Source organism: Macaca fascicularis, chromosome 10 (assembly GCF_037993035.2).
Source record: "Macaca fascicularis isolate 582-1 chromosome 10, T2T-MFA8v1.1".
In the NCBI taxonomy this organism is placed as follows: domain Eukaryota; kingdom Metazoa; phylum Chordata; class Mammalia; order Primates; family Cercopithecidae; genus Macaca; species Macaca fascicularis.
Window position 1 is genome coordinate 119,478,735 of NC_088384.1, and position 20,185 is coordinate 119,498,919.

At 61.7% G+C, this 20,185-nt stretch overlaps 3 long non-coding RNA genes across 5 annotated transcripts; 1 reads left to right on the forward strand and 2 right to left on the reverse strand.

Annotated features, from left to right (window-relative positions):
• Nucleotides 1–414: 414 nt before the first annotated feature.
• Nucleotides 415–10,704, forward strand: LOC123567234 (uncharacterized). Of its 3 annotated transcripts, XR_012419621.1 has the most exons (9): nt 539–866; nt 2,355–2,417; nt 3,948–4,054; nt 4,375–4,551; nt 5,324–5,441; nt 6,024–6,129; nt 7,458–7,567; nt 9,932–10,053; nt 10,567–10,704. It is a non-coding gene; the product is annotated as an uncharacterized lncRNA (long non-coding RNA). The 3 variants fall into 3 exon arrangements; XR_012419619.1 differs by lacking the exons at nt 9,932–10,053; nt 10,567–10,704 and adding an exon at nt 7,893–8,200 and having other exon boundaries at nt 415–866; XR_012419620.1 differs by lacking the exons at nt 9,932–10,053; nt 10,567–10,704 and adding an exon at nt 7,893–8,200 and having other exon boundaries at nt 7,426–7,567.
• Nucleotides 8,421–15,224, reverse strand: LOC123567235 (uncharacterized). The gene is made up of 3 exons (XR_006690125.3): nt 14,774–15,224; nt 11,879–12,035; nt 8,421–11,557 (listed from the first exon to the last, which is right to left on the reverse strand). It is a non-coding gene; the product is annotated as an uncharacterized lncRNA (long non-coding RNA).
• Nucleotides 15,225–15,500: 276 nt separating this feature from the next.
• On the reverse strand, nt 15,501–17,277 carry LOC141407957 (uncharacterized). Its single transcript, XR_012419622.1, has 2 exons — nt 17,180–17,277; nt 15,501–16,912 (listed from the first exon to the last, which is right to left on the reverse strand). It is a non-coding gene; the product is annotated as an uncharacterized lncRNA (long non-coding RNA).
• Nucleotides 17,278–20,185: the final 2,908 nt, after the last annotated feature.

Here is a 20,185-nt window from a genome sequence, read left to right on the forward strand (position 1 = left end):
TGTAACAGAGCGTCTCCCCGGCCGGGTGCTTGGAGAGCAGACCCGAGGCGCCCCTGGCCTGGCATTGAACAATACGGGTCGCCCCCGGAGGTGGCGCACGGTCCCCAGGGAAGGGCCCCGCCCTCAGGTGGGTGGCGAGGTGGCCGCCCACAGAGTAGCAGGTGCGTTGGAGGAGGGGCGCCTTGTGCGGCTGAACTTCGCGTGCAGGAGGAGAGGGCACTGGCTCTGCGGAAACATCAGACCCGGCCATCCCTGCAGCCGCGCCCCTGGCCCAGCCTCAGGCTCAGCCGCTGGGACACAGCCCCCGAAAACGGAGACTTCCGTCGTCGGTAATGGAGGGCAGAGCAGAAGGGGCTGGAGAGGTCCCGAGGCCCTCCGCTTTCACGCCCCTCCCTCCAAGGCTGCAGGTCGGGCGACGGAGCTGTCAGTCAGCAGTCCCCTGGAGCAACCCCCACTCCAGTACAGGCCTCTGGAGCCTTACAGCTCCCTTCCTATCGACTCTCCCATCTCCTCTGTCCCCACCCCGCACCTTCCTTCTCCTCCTCCTCCCAGCTTCTCTGAGCAGCCACTGCTCCTGCCCACCTGCCTCTCCACTCTCTGCCCACCTCTCCTACACTCCTGATTCCAGGTTGAGCTCATGGCTCCTCATACACCTGCTCTGGGACGGGCAGGAGCTCCTCCTCACTGGCCGGAGCTGTCTGTCCGCTCTGTGGGCAGTGCCTGCAATTAGAGCTTTCAGAATGCACAGCTGCTGCGCAGTGGCCGGTTCCGCGACAACACCTGGCCTGCTTCTGTGGCCCTCCCAGTGCTGCTGGCCCAAGCAAGCTGGATGCAGGGACCCCCTGCACTTCCACGGCCCCCTCAAGGTGGGCTCTTAAGAGATAATGCAAGTGCAGAGAGGTTAAGCAGCTTGCTGAAGCTCACACAGCAGTACTGGGATTCCAACCCAAGCCATCTGGCTTTAGGGTCTGCACCCCGGCCTCCTACTGGCCTCAGGTGTAGTTTTGGGCTGAGGTGCCCTTACTGGGACAGATCCCAGGTCTGCTTTCCTGCAGTCTTTCCTGGAGCCACCAGTCTCCACCACCCACCCTGCTGACGGCTCTCCCTCAGACCACCCTGCAGATCCAACCCTCAATGGTTTCGAGGTCCTGTTTCCCTAGGCAGACTGAAGTCCCCCAAGGAAGGATTCCCTCTCTTCCTCCTCCTCTCCTTGCTCTCCCCAAGCCCCTGGGCAGTGCAAGACCCTGGTCCTTCTGGTCTACATGAAGCCCCTCCATGGGCAAGTTCTGTGCCAGGAACTAGAAGGTTCCAAGCTGGATGGAGATTTGGGCTGAGCAAGCAGCTGGTAAACACAGGGAGGGGAGAAGAGCAAAGTCCCCCTGAGGCCCCGTGAGGGCAGCCTGCTGACCTCTGACCCACTCACAAAACCCCACCCCGGCTCCCTGCGGCACAGCCCACGAGGCTCCCTGCTCAGGAAGGGGATGGAGAGGTGGCAAGGCCGGTGGCTCCCGCACAGGATAGAGCAGCCTGTGCCCTTTGGTTCAGGCCCCACCTTGGTGAGAAACCCCTGCCTGTGGTGTCGCAGAGCAAATGCCATTGGCAGAGCTGATTCCACATTCTTTTGTTGGTGGAGAGGCCAGCCACGCTGCGGTCCCGGCTGGAGTCCCTGTGAAACGGGGTTTTTGTTTCTCTGACTTGGCAGCTGGTCGAAACGGGGCTCATCTGCTGCTGATAAAGTGATGTCCGCCTCGTGGGTTCCACGCCCACACCCTGTGCCCCACCCTCCCGTGGCAAACCAAAGACCCCTTTGGGAAGGGGACGCCCCTGCTCCTGCGCTTGAGCTCATGGTTTCGCCCTGGACTTGCTAAAATTGAGGCCTCCTGCGGAGGTTATCTGGGGTCAGAGCAGGGGAAGGGGCGTGTGGTGAGCTGGGTGAATCCCTGAAGGGCAGCCTGAGGGCCACGGGCATCCACTCAGCTGGGCACAGAGGAGTTTGTTTAACTCCAGATTCTGGAGCCCCACCCTCAGACACGGTTCAGTCTGGGGTGAGGCCTCCACATCTGTGGCTTCCACCAGCCATTGCTGGGCAGCTCTGATGCAGGCAGCCTCGGAGTGCCCCGAGAAATGTCGGCTTAGAGCCACTTGGCGCAGGGCTGATGCAGAGGGTCAGTGTCCCCCATCCCAGCCAGGGCTCAGCCCGAGCCTGGTGTCCTGGCCTGGGGCAGGGGCTGGAATTTGCCCCGCGTTGGTGCAGGGGAAGAGGCCATGGGCCTCTCAGCAGGAACCTGGCAGAGGCTGGGAGGCTAAGCCAGCTTTGCCTTTTCTGTCTCCTGCTCACTTTTCCAACAAAACAGGCCCAGGCTTCCACAGGGTCTAGCGGTCTCAAGCCTGCGGCTCTCCCTGGTGGATTCCCGCAGGTGAGTTTGCTCTGAGAGCTCAGCCAGGGCCAGCAGGCATGTCCCTCCCGGAGCCAGGGGCCAGGCCAGGTCAGCTGGATGTCCAGGGCTCTGGCGACACAGCCCTGTGGCCAAGTGCGCACGCTCCCACGCATCTGTCCAACCTCGCCGGCTTCCCCTTTGGATTTGCTAATGCAGCAAGATTAATCGGGTCTAACTCATTAATTTGCACAGCCCCTCCCTTCCACCTGCGCCCGCTGGAGAGCGCTGGTTGTGGGAACCCAGTAATCACCAAGGCTGAATTAGATTCCGACTCTGCGTCCTGGCCCTTGCCTCTGCTGCTCCTGAAATTTCTGCTGCAAGGGAAACAAAAGCTCTGGGTTCAAAGTCCAGTGAGACCAGATTTGGGGGCACAGTTCTTCCTTGGCCTGAGTCGCCCTAGGGGGCTTGCGGGTGGGTTTGGGGACACAGCCAGGCCCTTGCAGACACCAGCCCCCCACCCCCACCCATGTCACCACCAACTCCAGGCTGTCACTGGCTACGGTGCAAAGCAGCTGCCCCAGGAGGACGGCTCTGGGGGTGGTTTTTCTCCCTCCCTCACTGCCCTCCACCTGCCCATGGTAACCAAGGGTTTGTAGTAAAGGTGAGAGCATTGGGGGGCACCAGCTGAGCCTGAGCTGCACCCGAGGAGATGGCTGCAGGAGGCAGAAGGCACCGCGCTGTGGGCTCAGCCCATGGACGGGGGGCCCTGCCTGTGCTCCCATCACCCCCGAGGACTCAGGACCTGGGCTCAGGACCAAAACCCTCTGTGGGGCCAAGTCACTCGCACCCCGTCTGTGAGGCCTGAGCACGACGCCACGCTTTGCTGCTCACCTGAGTCTGGCCTGCGTCCCTCCCACCCTGTTCCTCTGAGGCAGGAAAACCACGAGGCCACACTAGTGAGCAGCCACGTCGGCCCCCAGGCCACCTGCCCCTTCACAGACATGAGTAACCCGTAAATGAGAGTGGCCTCCTGGAACCTCACCAGAGCCCAGGTGCTCCCGCAGGCTTGGCTCCCTGCCCCAGGCTGTGCTCCCAGCTCCCTGCCCTCTCCTGGTGCTCCCTGCCCTCCCTACCCTCTCCTGGTGCTCCCTGCGCTCCCTACCCTCTCCTGGTGCTCCCTGCCCTCCTTACCCTCTCCTGGTGCTCTGCCCTGCAGGGAACAGACAGTGCTTTTCCTCCGGCTTAGAGAGGAGATCTTGGAGCCCTGTCTGTCCATTTTACTCAGCCCAGGTTTTGAAGACCGTTAAGTGTAGGAGAAACATGGGAACTGGGCCCAGATTGCCAAAGGGGCAACGCGTTCTCCTCACGCCCCCTCTTTCCCCACCTGCAGCTGCTTTCATCCTGGGCCCTGGCTAGAGCTGCGTTTGCTGAAAAGCTGTAGGGCACAGCTGCTGGGGTGATAGTGGGAGACGGAGGGTGATAGTGGGAGATGGAAAGGTTGGTTGAGAGGCCTGATTCCTTCCAAGCATCACAACCTGAAAATCACCAAAGGTTTTCCTTGTTGAGAAGGAGTGAATGGCAGCACCGGAAGCCAAGGCCCCTCCCCACCAAGACACCAGCAGCTGATCCCCACCTTCCCAACCAAAGCCACAAAGCAGAGGCCGAGCCGAGCCAAGGTCAGGGCCTGGGGCCACGGTGGATTTCCTCCCGTGGGAACGTCCTTAACATCCGCAGCTCGGGCCTGAGGGTCTGCCACCGGACCCAGCAGCTGCCACAGGTGTCCTGGCTCAGGGCTGGGGCTGTCTGCAACTCCCCTCTTCCCTGAGCCCTCTGAGTGGGGTTCCCCAAGCTCCGAGGGGCTCCCGCCACACCTGGGCTTCCTGGGGGCTCTTTGTAGACAGTGATTGATCTCCCATTGGCTCCAGTTTCGTGGCTGTGTTTCTGCCCCTCCCTCCACACTCCCTGCCTCTCTGCTGAGTAGCTAATTCACTCTAAGCACGCTCCAGAGGAAGGCTCCAGCCTCGCAGTGGAACTGCAGCCATGCATGAGAATGATCCGGCACCCAGGTCTGCCTCCACGTCCCGCTGATGGCCCAGAGACCGTGCGGCGGGAAGGTTGGCAGCGAGCTGAGGGTTGGAACTCTGGCTGCGCCCCTGCTGCCAGGGGACCTCAGGCAAATCATCTTTTTCTCTGAGCCTTAGTTTCCTCAGCTGTGGGGACGGTTCCAGCCCTGAGTCACTGGGCTGTTGTGAGGATGGAGATGAGGTCGTGCAGGCTCCTGGGTCCAGCAGTCATTCTTCTGCACTCTCAGGGGAGCCCTTGCCAGAATCTGAGGGTCACGGTTCAGTGGCTTCAGGGTCCGGACAGGGCCGGAGGCCAGGCCCAATGTGGTGCAGCTAGGGGAGAGGGCAGGCCCTGGGGGCCGTGGGCCATCGGCTCACAGCCACATCAGGGGCCAGGAATCCCACTCAGGGCTCAGCCCTAGGCTCCCCCCAGCACCCCCTCCCAATCCAGAGGACACTTCCAGCCCTGAGCAGTGGGCTCTGGGCAAGCGACTGGAGAGGGAGTGCATCTCGGCTCTTTGTGAGGAATTATGTCCTGACAGGTCACTGGCACAGAAAAGCCCTTTGTCCCAGCCAGCTGGCTGCCTAATGATGTCCAGCCTGCACCCTTCCAAGGCCACCTCTGAGTCCAGAAAGGATGGAGCTGGCTCCTGCCTGGGAGGCACAAGGGCCACAGTTTCGCTGGGGTCGGGGTGGGGAGGGTGGGTGAAGGCTCCGAACACCTCTGCACGTTGCCCCGGAGCTGCGGACGGAGCTCAGGTAGCCGCCAAGACTTGCTGTAGATCCGGTGACCCCTCCAAGGAGAGTGCTGAGTCCTGGAAAATTCTCTTCCTCCTCCTCCACCTCCCTGTCACCTTACCCTCTCCTGTGTTCCCCAACCAGGACCCCAGTAGAGAGGAGACCCCTGCCGTTGTGGATGTGGCTTTCCCCAGTGCCCACGAGACCCCTGGGGCCTGGCCCCTCTGGGCCCATAGAAGCTCCCATGAGATTCTGATGCATGGTGAGGGCCTCACACCCTGCCCTCTGGCTGCCCCTCCTCCCTAGGGCATGTACCCAGTGCCCACCTCAGCCTCCCCAGGCATATCAGGGCCCCCACTTTCTGGGGTATGTGTGAGCCACGGGACCCCGAGTCAGGAGATCCACGCCTAAGCCTGATTCTGCCCCCTCCAGGTTCGGGACCCTGGGCAAGTCCTCCCACCCGTCTTAGCCCAGCCTCCCCACCCATAAAATCGGGGCTGCTTGTCCCGGCTCTGAGGCTTTGCGAGCAGGCCTGTCTCTAACTGAGGGAGGGTGCTGCAAACTCCAAAAGGCCCCCGTCCCAGGGAACACTGGGGGGAACTGTCAGAGAAGCGACCCCTGGACCAGAGCCCTGAGTGGGCTTTCTTCCCCTCCCCACCCTGCTGAGACCACCCAAACCTTGTTAAGATCAAAGGTTCCCTGGGGAGCCACACAGCCATGCTGGACACTCCCTGCCAGACCTTCTAGACCAATTCCTGGGGACCCATGTCCCACAAACACCAGCGGGAAAAGGCAGCAACATGGGGTCTCCCTCCCCCTCAGCCAAAGTGAACTGTGTCAGCAGGTGTCTCCCCGCTGCTGAGAAGGAGCCAAGGGACCAGGATGGCCGCTGGCTCCTGCAAGTGGAGAGGGTCTCCCTGGGGCCTGAACTGGCTGAGGTCTTGCAGCAGGTGAGGAAGCTCTGGACAGTCCCGGCATCTCCACCAAAGTCAGCAGAATGGCTGCAGGCCCAGAGGCACAGAGCACAGATCATTTTCCTGTGTGTGTATGTGGGATGTGTGTGTGCGTGAGATGTGTGCACAGTGTGTGTGTGCATGAGATGTGTGTGTGCATGAGATGTGTGTGTGCATGAGATGTGTGTGTGCAGGGTGTGGGTGCACCAGGCTTGTAGATGCATGCACAGGGTGTGTGTGCACACGTGTGTGTGCATGGACTGTTTCATGAGATGTATGTGTATACAGGGTGTGTGTGTGCACGTGGTACATGCTTGAGATGTGCCCTGTGTGTGCACGCACTGTGTGTGTGTGTACAGTGTGTATATGTGCATGGAGTGTGTGTACACAGGGCTTGTATATGCACAAACATGGTGTGTGCACAGGAGCATTTTTTCACAGGCATGAGTGTGACAGTCACCTGCTGACAGGCGGCCTCACCCCTGCCCTCTGTCCCAGAGCCCGGCCCCAGGGCCTCAGCTCATTTACCCCAACATCTGCCTGGGAGGGTCTCGTGCAGAGGGGTGTGGCCCACGCATCGGCAGCCTCAGTCTCTCTGTGTTGTTTTCCCTGGATCTGGGGGTGGGGACCCCCATAGCACTGCCTTTTTCAGCCTGTAGTTATGGGATCTCAGGTCCCCAGGCCCAGGGGCTAATTTCAGAGGGAGAGGTTTCCTTTGCCAGGCAGTTGAATTTTCACATCAGCAAATTCCTCTGAAAGTCAGGGCAGAGGGTGGGCTTTATCCCTGCAGCCGCTAGGGGTCCTTGGGCATCCTCAAGCTCTGCCTCCCAGCACCGGGTGCCACAGACTCCTGAGGCCGCTTGGGGAACTCGCAGCCTGCAACTCGGGCACCTTTCGTAATGTCGGGAAAGCAGGGCGCTGCTGTCACGCTTGGCTGAGTGCAGGACACCTGAACGCCTGGTGCCAGGCCCACCCTCCCATGGCAGCGTCGGTGCCAAGTCTGGGACCCTGCCTGCCTGCTGAGTGGCACACCCGGTTCTCCAGGAGCTCAGTTCTTCCTCCACTCAGTGCCTCCTCCCACCTGTCCCTCCTCAGCCCTGCCCTCCCCAGCACTCAAGGCAAGACCAAGACCACACCTCAGTCAACCCCTCCTCCTTCCCAGCCCCACCCACCCTCCTGGCCTGGTGTGGGGCCAGCACCGCCACAAGTGTGCCCCATGCCAGAGTCTCCTCATGCCCTGGCCCCAGCTGGGGGCCCACAGCAAGCCCCCCAGCCTGGTCTCCTTCCTTACAGGAAGGGGACACTGGACACTTGACCCCCTACAGGGAGCCCAGAGCCAGGACTGGGTGAAGGTGCCTTTGGGAGGAGGCAGAGAAGTGTATCGATTGGGACCCAGATGGACAGGTCCCTGTGAGCCGGCACAGGTCCTTGGTGGGTGAGTGCCAGGTTGCCCTCACGGGGACTTTGCACTCTGAGCAGGAGGGACAGCTCAGGTCCCGCCCGCCTTGGGTTTCTGGGCATAGCTTTGGAGGGCAGGGGTCGTTTGCAGCACGGAGCCCTTGTCAGCTTCCAGCGTGTTCTAACATTTGTCATACCAGATGGATTGTCGCCAGCGTCTGGGGTGACATTATTATTCTGTTACTCCCATGATGACAGAGCCAAGGGCTGGGGAGAGGGACCCAGTTCAGCCTGACCAAGCCCAGGGCCCTTCTCCTTCCTCCACCATCACAGCTTCTTGACACCCCATTCCCCAAACCCAGGACCCCAATGCCCAGGGACTCGGGCTGCCCCCGCCCCAGCCCCAGGAGAAGAGCCCTGTCCTCCCCAGCCGTGCCAGAGGGTTCTGTCAACTAGCGCTGCTTCCTTATCAACAAGGACATGTCTACAAATAGCTCATCACGTCTCCAATCCAGAAGTGCTGTGTCGTTTCAAAAATGAGCAGAGCCAATGCAGCCGCCAGCCCAGCCGTGGCTACCTGGGCAAGGCTGCTGGTTCATGAATATTCACGGCTCCGATGGCTCCGCGAGCCTCCTCACCATCCGGAATTAAACCAACGAGCTTCCCCTCACAGGCTGCACTCACTGACTTTCAGCTCCTCTCCAAATCGTTCTCTTCCTCGCAGCAGATGGGGACGTGGGGTGGCCTCGACCCTCCTGTGTGCCTGGGCTGTTGTGGCACCAGCACCTTTGCCCCAGTTCCCCATCTCTTAGGCGCTTGACACGTGTCTGCCCCGTTCTCAGGAAGGCCTGGACCCCGTCCCAGCCCTGGTGGGGATAATTACCCCGATGTTCGTTTGCAGCGTTTAATTTGCTTCCTCCGCGCTGGAAGCCCACGTTTGGCGATGTGTGTGTTAGGATGGCCACGTGTCCTTCCCCCATCAGCGACAGGATCTGGGGAGGCCAGGGAGGCTCCTCATTACGCTCCCAGCACCAAGCCCAATCACAGACGTTGCACATGGAGGCACCAGACCCTGCCTGTGGGGAGAGTGGCTGCCAGCTGGGGCACCCGGACGTCCCTGCGTGCCCTGTGCTGGCACAAGGCAGCTCTTCTGTGCTTCCGTGGTGCCTGCGGTGAGGCTGCCCGGGACGCCCCCTGTAGATGCTGCCTCCAGGGTCTGCTCCAAGGAATGGGGAGAACGGGCTTGTGGTGCTGGGGCCTTGTGTGAGGCGGGATGCTGCAGACTGGAAGGGTGGGTGGCCTGGAGCTGCTCTGTCTCCAAGCACTGACCGCAGCCCGCGCCTCTGCGTAGGTCCAGGAGAAGTGTGGCAGGGCTGGGTGCCACCACCTGTGAGCCCCTGAACCTCCCCAGGCTGCCAGATCTCACTTCAGAGTGGCCCTGGGCTGCGAAGGAGGGGCCTGGGCGTGGCCTCAGGTCAGTTCAGGTGAAGACTCTATTCCTGGCTCAGGAAAGCCACCAGGACAGGTGAGCCCGGCGGCACCTCACGGAGTGAGGCTTTGAGTCCCGTGTGAACAAGGACAGGACACCGGGGCTGCCACAGGTCACAGAGACCCTGCGTCGATACCTGCGTTTTGAGGTGCGGAGACCAAAGTTGAGACCTGGCCACGAAGCAGGTCTGCAGGGACCTCAGAGCCCGGGGCCACTGTGCTGTCCCCAGTCCCATTAAACGCCCAGGGCCACTGTGCTGTCCCCAGTCTCATTAAATGCAGTAAACGTCTTCTGGGCATGCCGCCAGCCCCACAGAAAACCAAAGCAAAGCAGACTCACAGCTCCCACATCCCGGAGCTCAGGTCCAGGAGGGTCTCTGGAAAGGACGGGGCAACTGGAATACTGTCCTAGTCCCGTCTCGGCCCCAGGGCACCGCAGGGGTCTCTCTTGCAGGTGTGTGGTTGGTTTTAGAAGATGCTGAGCCCCTCCCTGCGCACTCGTCCCCACCTGCCTGGCCCTGGCACACCTGGCTGCTTCTCATTCGGGCCTTGAATGAAAGGCCCCCTTCCCCAGAGTCCTCCCTGACTCCCCTCTCACAGGAAGGGTATCTCCTGTTCCCCGCGATGGAGAGTGTTGGTCAACTCTCTCTCCTCAGCCACCTGCGGGGCCCAGGAGGGCTGCACCTGCCTTGGCCATCCCAGACCCACCACCCAGGGCAGACCCTCCACCCAGGGCAGAGCCTCGGACATGGTTGAAGGCAGGAAGGGCTGAAGATGAGGGTGGGTGGTGAGAAAAGGCCTCTGGACGGCAGGGACTTAGACATGGTTCCAAGTATGCACGAGGGGAACAGCTGGGGGCCGTGGGCCCCTGCAGGCCTGATAGAGGAACCCACGGGACTGACTTTTCCTACAGAAAATCCTGCGCAGGGAGATCAAATCCTGGCATCCCAGAGGAAAGGCCCGTGCCGGCCGTGAGCTGCCCACAGCTGCCTGACCCCAGTCTTCTCCAATGAAGTGGCTCTGAGAGGTTTTGTGGTCAGTATCATTTCTGTGTTTGATTTTAGCGCCTGGTCTGGACGGCAAGCAGGAAGAGCTCAGAGCTTCCTCCAGTGTCTCGGGGTGCAGCCGGGAGGAGCTGCCTCGCCCCTGCCTCTGCCTCTGGCTCCTTGCCCCACCGCCTGGCTCTCACCTGCAGCCTGAGAGGAGTCCAGGCCTGGGCTCTTGAGTCTCTCTCTGGCCCACGGGAGGGGCACACCCGGGTCCTGTTCAGAGACGCAGGCTGTCGCCCCTGCTCCTGCTGGAACGTGCAACCCAGAGGCCCTACAAGCACCTCATGCTGCCTCCCTCTTTGTGATCCCCCAGCCCAGCCCTCAGTTAACTGAGTCCCTGCCTGGTAAACGTGCAGCAACATGGCCACAGCAGGCTCTGCCCAACAACGGCCACAGCAGGCTGGACACAGCAGGCTCGGTCCAGCCTGGGCACCTCCCCGGGTTCTGGTGCTCAGGCAGTTTCCTTCACCTACGTAAGCCCCGACTTTCTCATCCGTAGAGTGGGACAAACGACGCCCAGTGCTCATCGTGATATCAGAAAAGCCCAAGACAGTGGAGGGCTCAGCACAGAAGACCCATCCATCCGCAGAATCGCACCGAGAGCAGCTCCTTCAAGGGAGCCCGGGACGCCCCGGGGAAGCCACGCTTAGTGACTGGCCCCAGCCGAGGGCCGAACGGGCCAGGGGCTCGGCCGGGGGAACCCCAGGGCTGAATGGGCCGGGGGCTCGGCTGGGGAACCCCAGGGCTGAACGGGCCGTGCTGGACTGAGGGACACTGCCGGGGGCTCGGCCAGGGAGAACCCCAGGGCTGAAGGTCAAGGCCACTGCAAGGCCCCGGGCTCAGGGGAGAGTGGGGACACAGGACCCATCCTCCTCATCTCAGGCTGGTCCTTTTCCCTCCCATGTGGGGGCACCATTGCCAGGCCAATGCCAGTCACTCTGTGATGACCAGGTTGGAGAAAAGCTGAGAACCCCAAGTACTGGGCAAATCCAGAGTCTCGTGTCTTCAAACCAGAGGACGTTAAAAGCTAGGTCAAGAGGTTGGCTTCTTCCACGAGTCCCCACCCTGGGCATTGCCTGGAAGTGAGGGGCCGATGGATTGTCAGGCCACATACCTGAGGGGAAGGGAGCGGTCGGGGCAATGCCCTGGGCAGGGCGCTGGCTCGGGATGGAGGGAGGAGGGTCTCAGATGGCAGGCTTAGGCAGACAGCTCACTCATCCCTGCCTCCAGCGCCCTCGGCCCCTCCACATCAAACTTCCGGTTAATGAAACTCCTCCACGCTGGGAGGTGGAGGCCGGGGAAACCGCTAATTAAGGTTGCTGCACTTTGGCTTCCGGCTTAGTTAGCTGCAACACCCCCAGTGCCCGCAGGGGTCCTTTTCTGTCTCCCACAGAGATGCCCAGGAGGCTAAGCCCAGGCAGTCACCATGGGTGGGTCCTGTGTCTCCTGCGGGCTCCAGAGGCATGGGCGGCGTTCCACCTCCAGCCGGCCTGATGGGGCAGAGACACTTCCCCTCAAAGAGATGCACGGTTTTAATAGGCTCTCTGTGCCCAAGCCGAGCTGGCTGGATGCAACCTCTAGGGAGGAGGTGGGCAGGTGGGAGGCAGTCAGGGCCCCCCCTACTCCCTGCGCCCCTGGAGACAGCTCCCAGGCTCCCCCACTCCCTGCGCCCCTAGAGACAGTGCCCAGCCTCTCACCAGAGGTGCCATCTCAGCAGCACATGACAAAGGCATAAGGTTACGGCTTCCCTGGCCCCCAGAATGCGTCCCAGGGTTGGGCAGGGCTCACCCTCACCAAGGTTTAGGACATACCTGGTGTCCACTCTGGAGTCAGCTGACCTGGCCCAGCCCCGAGGTCTCTCTTCCACCTGTCTGCTCCAGGACAGTCGCAAGCCGCTGTGTTGGGTGGCGTTTCTAACCTTGTTCTATCCACAGAACTCGTCTTCAAAAGAAAGTTTACATGACAGAACTGTTTAGAAGAAGGAAAAAGCAGAGAGGCCTTAGCTGAGGTTTTGGTGGTGCCGAGTCAGATCCACCGGCCTGAACTCCATCAGCCCTGCACCCCACCACCCCTGTACCCCACCACCCCTGCACCCCACCACCTCTGTACCCCACCACCCCTGCACCCCACCACCTCTGTACCCCACCACCCCTGCACCCCACCACCCCGTACCCCACCACCCCTGTACCCCATCAGCCCTGCACCCCTTCAGCCCTGCACCCCATCACCCCTGTACCCCACCACCCCTGCACCCCACCACCCCATACCCCACCACCTCTGTACCCCACCACCCCTGCACCCCACCACCCCGTACCCCACCACCCCTGTACCCCATCAGCCCTGCACCCCTTCAGCCCTGCACCCCATCACCCCTGTACCCCACCACCCCTGTACCCCTTCAGCCCTGCACCCCACCAGCCCTGCACCCCACCAGCCCTGCACCCTACCAGTTCTGTACCCCACCAACCCTGTACCCACCACCCCTGTACCCCTTCAGCCCTGCACCCCATCAGCCCTGCACCCCACCAGCCCTGTACCCCACCCCCCATGAGCCCTATACCCCACCAGCCCTGCACCCCATGAGCCCTGCACCCCCCTCCCACCAGCTCTGCACCCAACAATCCCTGAACCCCACCCCTACCATCCCTGCACCCCAGCAGCCCTGTATCCCACAAGCACTGTACCCCACTCCCTACCACCTCTGTACCCCCAACTGGCCCTATGCTGCTACCACTCTTGCACCCCCACCAACCCTGACCCTCATCACTCCTGTATCCTCCAGTCAGCCCTGTATCCCACCCCCACACTCCCCACCAGCCCTGTACCCCCACCACCCCCACACTCCCCACCAGCCCCGTACCCCCACCAGCTCCGTACCCCCACCAGCCCTGTACCCCCACCAGCCCTGTACCCCCACCAGCCCCGTACCCCCACCAGCCCTGTACCCCCACCACCCCCACACTCCCCACCAGCCCTGTACCCCCACCAGCCCCGTACCCCCACCAGCCCTGTACCCCCACCAGCCCCGTACCCCCACCAGCTCCGTGCCCCCACCAGCCCTGCACTCCAGCCCCAGCTCCCTGTGCAGACTCCGAGGCATTTCCCGGGAACCCAGGATTCCAGGAAGCACCGTTCAGAAACTGCCTGGTCTGCTTGTGTCTGTAACTCAGATCTTGTGTCAACTTTCTCAGCAATAAGTGATACCCACTTCGGGGGAGAAGCTACTCCCAGGTTCACTGATTTTTCTATTTGTACACTTTTCTTTTAATGAATTTTTAATTCCGTGGGTAAAACACGAATAGGTTTTCCTTAGAAAAGAGTTCAAAGCAGCCAGACAAAGGGAACTTCCCGTGACGGCTGCCCAGTACCTGCTGTGGAGGAAGCGGGCGGTGGGGGGAGGGCAGGCGTGCCCCTCCCTCTCCACTGCTTTCCCACAGCGGGGTGTGGGGTGGGGGTGTCGAGGTCGGGGGAGCCCAGGAGCAGAGGTGTGAGGCGCAGGTCCCCACCCTGAGAGTACACAAGGGCCTCCGTGGGAGCTGCTGACCTTTGCGGGCTCGTTGGCCACCGGCTTGGGTCGGCAGTCTGGGCAGAGGCCACACAGCCTGGGCCCCTCGGGACGGGTTCCCTGGAAGAGGGGCTCCCATTTTCACCCTTGACGCACGGTTCAGAGGCCAAGCAAACCAAGTGTCTGTGGCAGGTGGGTCGGCAGCTCACGTCCAGGGCCCCCTGCCTGGGCTCGGTGCCAAGGCCTCTGGGAGACCCCTCTACGCAGCCCCCAGGGTCACGGTCTGCAGGCTCTCAGGCATCTGCTCTGAGGACACCTCAACCCAGGGCTGCCAGGGGCGCAGCTCTGCCCCCAGCCACTCTGGTCGAAGGGCCGCCGTGGAGCTGTGCCGGGGAAAGCCCCTCCCTGTGGGCCTCCCCGACCTGGGTGGGCTGGCGAGTGGCTTTGCCTGGGAGAAATAAAGGCTCTGGGTGTAGACACAGCAGAGGAACTGGTGGGCCCACCAGAGAGCCCCCGGGCGACTGCCGGGACCGAGGACCTGGGTTTCCCCATGATCCCTCCTTGGGGGGTGGGGGCAGAGGGAGCCCCCATTCAGCTATCTGGGGAGCTCAGTTCTTTGGCCCTTGGCCTGGGCTGAGAGCCAGGGGCACCCAGGCCCCTCCAGCTCGGAGCTGCGCCGGGGAGGGGTGTGTCTGGGGGGAGCGTCAGCAGCCAGTCGTGGTAGCGGCTTTGCCTCTGCACACCCAGACCAGGGAGAAACGGGGAAAGCTTCCATCCCACGGCTGGCTCTGCCGAGACGTTTCTAAATAAATGAGCTTTGCGGGCGGCAGGTTGATGCGTCTGGAGTGTGGGGTCTCCCCCAGCTTCCGGAGCACATGCCTCCCACTGCACCACCACCTCCCCGGCTCTCTGAGGAAAATTCATTCATCTTTCAACACCTCATCCCTGGCGAGACCATCCAGGCCCATCCCCCACCCCGAATAGCCTGTGCGTGTTTCCATAGCAACCTGCATGTGCCTCTGCCGGCCACATTTCATGAGGCCGTGAGCTCTTTGAAGGCACGGCCTTGACTTGAATCATTCACAGGGTGCATAGTGGACGGGTGAACCGTGACCCGAAGCCAGCCTCAGGGGCAGGTGAGCCAGCCCCTCCCGTACCATTCTCTGGACCGTAGCTCATCCCCCCGCCGATTGCGTCTTACCATCATTTGACAGACAGAGGCCAAGGCCCAGAGAGAGGGGGCCCCCCCCTTCAGCAGCAGGGAAACGGGGGTCACGCTGGCCCGAGACAGCACGCCCCTCCTGGGGGGCGGCACAGGAGACGGAGTTCTGCAGACGGGAAAAGCCAGCTGCCCCCCTGCACACCGGGGCACGCTGGCCCTGCTTCTTCGGAATGAAGGCTGCACTGGCAGAAGCAGCTCAGACGTTCACCTGCTTCAAATCCCGGGCCGTCCTCTGGTCTCAAGGCCAGGAGGCAGGGCCCACTGTCTGCTCCCTCCTGCCGGATGGAGCCTCGGGAGGCTGAGGATAACGGGGGCGTGGGAAGGGCTTCTGAGCCCCCGTGCTGAGCAGCAACACCAACCCTCCGAATGCCGGTGAGAATTCCGGAGCAGCTGGTTGACTCCGTCTGGCAGGCGTTTCCCTCCCAACAGCAAGGCAGCCCGGGCTTCCAGTGTCTACCTTGTAAATATCTAGGGCATTGCAGGGAAGCTGAGCTGGCACCGGGTGAGCCGACGTCAGCTAAGGGTCAGCCCTGGGGCCGGGGGTGTGATGGCACAGCTGTGGCCCAGCCTGGGGGCTTCCGTCGCTGCTGAGTGCCTCGCAGTGTGGCAATTGAAAAAGCCTCCTCCCTCGGCATCGAGCTGCTCCTCGCCGGAGGCATCTGAACAACTAGTATAATTTCAGATACACACAGGCACTCCGTTTCAATTTTTGACAGTAAAACCATTATTTCTGATGCCCATTTCTCACCCCACAGAAATTACTGGAATTTATCTGCATTAGGAAATAAGGAACGGGCACCGGGCCGGGCCAGCCTCTGTTACCCTGTGCATTAATTAATCCATTCATTCATTCTTCATCAAACTGTCACTCCTCTCCCACCATCTTCCAGCCAACACTTGGCAAAGTGCAACGGGGGGAGCCGTGCCATGAGGACGTCTTCTCGGTGGGCTGTGGGGTCGCGGAGCTCGGACCCGAAGCTGCATGCTTGCAGGAGTGGTAGTAGGCTGTTAGGAGCTGAAACCAGGGGGCCTTACTCAACGCGGGGCCTTCCCCAAGCGACAGAGCTATCCAAGGTGCTGACCTCACCTGCTCCCCAGGATGAGCAGCTCCAAGGGTCACCCAGGGAAAAGAGCAGGGGAGAGTCTGAGGTGGAAGACGCGGAGTGTGGGGGAAGGGGTGCATGCACACAAAACAGCAACTCCAGCCTCCCAACACCACCCTCCGCCTTGTGCTCCAGGGCCCCCCATTCACCCGCGCTGCGTGGTACCCTCCTTTAGGGCCATGCCTGTGCTGTGCTGTGTCCACACTGCAGTTTGCTCACAGCTGGCCCTCCATACAGATCTCCTGGTGGATACCCTGTGTTATTCCAGCTCCAATTTTCAGAGAAAAGGAGGGGCCTTTCTTCAACTGCTCAAAAATCAGAGCTCAAGCCCACAGGTGCAGCGTCCCCTCAGGCTCCTTCTGCATTTTTTCCATGACCTGTTCCCTTGATTGTGTTGGAGGCAGGGGGAGGTAGGAGGCCGGCATGTAACCAGGCTGGAATACCCAACGGTGAAGGTGATAGCAGCGGCGGCCCGTCTAGAGTGGGCTGCCATGATGCTGGCTGCCATCGGGGAGGTGTAGCCGGGACTGTGCACTCTGTGGAGCTGGTGGGAGCTGGGCACAGGTGGAAGCTCCACCCACTTCTGAATTGACAGGGTGGGGGCCCAGCTGTGGCTGCAGACCCAGGCATCTCTGCACTCTCGGAGGCCCAGGAAGCCCCTGCCCCCGCTGCCTGGCCTCTGCCTGCTCCCAGTGCCTGCTCTGATTTCAGAGCAAAGCAGAGGCTGAGCCCAGGCACTGTCACAGCCCAGCCAGGTGTACTCACACTTGCAGCAGCACTGACACACCAGCCCTGCTGTCTTGGCCCCCTTCAGACTCTGGGCACTGACAAGCATGGGAGGGAGGCTGAGGGACGCTAAGGGCAGGTCTGCGTGGGCCTGCAGCCAGCCTTCAGCACAGCCTGGGCACGGTGGGCACTGTGGATAGCAGGTTAATGGTGGCAGGGGGCAGATGGGCTCCTGGGTGGAAAGGCAGGGTCCCAGTGAAGGCCCATCTTCAGGCCAGGGCTGCCAGTTCTGTGGACCAGAGTGAGAACTTGTGGTGCTTTTTCTGGGCCCACCCATGACCACCCACGGACCAATCAGCAAGCACTTCCTCCTCTGAAGCCCATAAAAACCCCAGACTCAGCCAGACTCCAGGTGACAACGGGCCACCCTGCTTGCCAAGAGGAGTGACCCACTGCGGGCCACCTCTGAGTTGTTCAGTAAAGCTCCCCTTTGTCTGGTCACCCTCCACGTGTCCACATTCCCCTTCACCTGGTCACCCTCCACGTGTCCACGTACCTCATTCTTCCTGGTGTGGGACAAGAACTCGGGGCCCAAATGGCAGGGATGAAAGAGCCATGACAGAGTTGAAACATGCCCCCTTTCTCGCCACGCTGTGGGTGATGAGAGGGAGATAAGAAAGGAGGAGAGAAGAGCTGTGGCCCTTCGGGGAGCCCAGACCTAGGAGCTCCCTGAGCCAGGGCTGTGACACTCTCTTTGGGGCTCTGCAGTTCCTGGCGCCTCCAAGCTTCCGAGCACTACTGTGTTCCCTGGTGCCAGCTGTGGAAGCCACTTGTGGGGTTCACCTGGTCCAGCTCCGGCCTCACAGGGAGCCGGCGTGTGGAGCTGTCCACCCTGCTGCAGCCAGCGTGCCTGGCTGTGTGTAGTGGCTGGACCCCACACCCACTCACTCACACACCGCTCACCACTCTGTGCCTGGCTCGCCCTCAGCCAGTGTGGGGCCCAGGTGGGTAGCATGAGCCAAGTCCAACCTGCCAGGCCGAGTGGGTGGAACGAGCCCAGCAGGCCCCAGCAAACCTTGGCAAAGGTGCCATCAGCCAGAGTCTTCCAGCAGGAAAAATGACAGCCCAAGGGTCCCGTGACAAAGGGAGAAGCCTTCCAGCAGAGGCAGGGGGGAGGCACGCAAAGGTGGAGGGCTCCCACCCTCCCACCCAAAGGCCGAGGCCTGGGTGCTGCCTCCTGTGGCACCCTAAAAGCCCCTACGATGTGTGCTTTCTCCCAAGACGAGCTCATTCAACTGCCAAGATAAGCTCCCTCAGCCTCCTCCAGCCCCCTCAGCCTCCCAGACTGGCCCCATCAGCCTCCTCCTCCAGCCCCCTCAGCCTCCCAGACTGGCCCCCTCAGCCTCCTATACCAGCCCCCTCAGCCTCCCAGACTGGCCTCCTACACCAGCCCTCTCAGCCTCCTAGCCCAGCCCCCTCAGCCTTCAGAACCTGCTCATTCCAACCCAGGGTCGGCTCCTTCACCTCCAGGGCCCAGCTCCCCAGCCTCACAGACCCCTGGCCTCTGTGGTGTGCCCAGTGCTGCACCACAGGTAGCACTGCCTGTGCTGAAGGTCTCTACCTTCTGGGAGAAGGAGGTTAAAATAGGAGCTCATGGGAACTGAAGCCTGATGGCTGCTTGGATGTGAAACCCCATTCTCACGGGTTACCCAGAGCTAGAGGCAAGGTCACGTGAGTCTGGGGGTCCCCCTCATTCCCCTGGTGTCCCCTGACTTCCATCAGAGGAGAAAGAAAAGTAGGGAGGCACAGATGTGAACTCGGGATCCAGGGTCTGCCCCTGCCCTTACACAGAGAGCTGCTTTGGCTCAGAGAAACAGAAGGGTAAGGCAGGCACCTGTCACCCACCTCGGGGCCCCTCCCAGCCCGTCCCTCACCTCCTGTGTGGCTCAGGGCCCCTGTGGCCTGCAGGCCCTTCCTCCTGCTCTCAGGCTGCGCTGGTACTGCGCCAGGAACGACGCTCCTGCCTCTGTGTTTTTGGCTGGCGAGCTGGCGCAGGGGCTCAGTTTGTCTCCAAGGTGGCTCCTGCCTCTTCTCGGGTCAGGGCAGAGACGGAGCCTTCCCAGGCAGAAGGCAGCGTGGAGGGGGCTTCAGGAGTGTGGGGCTAACCGCTTTCCCTCCAGGGCGCTTGACCTGTCCAGAGGGACCAGGGAAGATGCGGCTCCGGGGGAGGGAACTGGGAACTGAAACCCAGGAGGTGCGGTGACTACTCTGCAAAGCACTGCTGGGCTCGGACTCAACACTGTTTACCTGAAATCCGTTTCCAGTTCAGGAGGAAACAGACTCCGTGGCAACACGGTTTTTCCACTGGCCTCCGGATGCTCGGCTTTCCCTCTGCCAAGGGGCTCCAGTACTGCAGCTGCAGTCGCGGTTCACCGCAGGCTGGAGGGAGACCCTGACCCCAGCTCCAAGCCCCAGCGCGCAGCCGGAGAGCCGGGGCCGCGGAAGCTGTCCCTGCAGCACCACCTGCTGGACGGTGCTGGAAGTGCTGCGGCACCAGCAGCGGCTGGGGGGCTGCAGCGGGCAGTGAGGACCCCGGGGTCACGGGTCAGGGTATGAACCCTGAATCTGCCATTTGGTCCTGACCATAGTCTCCTCATCTGTAAAATGGGGTTACCAGCACCCCCAGGTGTAAGGACCTGGTCCAGGTCCATTCTGGGGAGGGTGTCGATGGAGAGAGCTGGGGGTGGGGAGGTGGGAAGAGAAGATGAGAAACCAGAAAAGGGGGGACCTTCTGTCCTTCTCAAGGTGAGGGTGGTCCCTCTGGGGACCTGGACTCCTTCATGGCCAGCACAAGCCCCCAGTGGTCCTGGCCCTGCAGCCTCTGGGGTGGGGTGAGCTCCTCGGGGTGGCATCAGGGCAGAGGGCCTGGGCAGGACCAGGAATCTCCCCACGCATTTTACCCCCAGAGAGGTCTTAGCCAACCCGCTGATGGGCTTGGTAATCTCCCCAACCCGTGTCCATGAGGCCCCCTAGATAAATGCTTGTGCACCCAGTGCCAGCTGGACACAGTGCCAGCCGGACCCAGTGCCAGCCGGACCCCAGTGCCAGTCGGGCCCCAGTGCCAGCTGGACCTCCCGCCGCCCCACCATCCCTGCATGGACTGTCACCGGCCCCACCCCTCCCACAAGCAGGTCTGGCCCCCCCTGGCCCAGTCCCCCTCCTTCCCTTAGGGCTGGGCTGCACCCCAGTGGGTTTCTCCTGGCCGATGGCAGCCCTGGTCCCCAGCTGCCCAGAATAGCCCTAGGAACCCTTCCTCCCGGTGCTGGCAGTGAGCAGGTGAGGGGCAGGACTCAGCCCGGGGGCATCTGACTGAGAAAGCCTTCTCTCAGCTGAATTTTTTTCTTTTTTTTAGACCCAGTTCACTCTGTCACCCAGGCTGGAGTGCAGTGGTGCAATCTCAGCTCACTGCAGCCTCCATCTCTCAGGTTCAAGTGATTCTCCTGCCTCAGCCTCCTGAGCAGCTGGGATTGCAGGCATGCACCACCACACCCAGATAACTCTT